We start from the raw sequence: 260 nt of genomic DNA, 5'->3' as shown, positions 1-260 counted from the left end.
CAGGGACCCTCGGATCGGTGTTGAATTCTACGACAGGAGCCGACAGAGAGAGGGAGTGGAGAAGGCAGCCGAAACGATCCCTGCTGCCCCGGCAGGATGGCTTGAGTCTCAGCTAAGCTGGGAAGACGAGGAGGCGCGTGCAAGTGAATAGTAGGTTGAATTTCGCCCTGATCAGGTGAGCGGTCAGAGAAGGAGATGGGGTTGGACAAAGAGCAAGAAGTGGTCCTGAAACTCCTTCAACATATTCTCTCTAAGAGAGG

The sequence above is a fragment of the Haliaeetus leucocephalus genome, unplaced genomic scaffold, assembly GCF_000737465.1.
Source record: "Haliaeetus leucocephalus isolate CR32 unplaced genomic scaffold, Haliaeetus_leucocephalus-4.0 Scaffold517, whole genome shotgun sequence".
Taxonomy (NCBI): Eukaryota; Metazoa; Chordata; class Aves; order Accipitriformes; family Accipitridae; genus Haliaeetus; species Haliaeetus leucocephalus.
Note: the sequence above shows the minus strand (reverse complement) of the source record.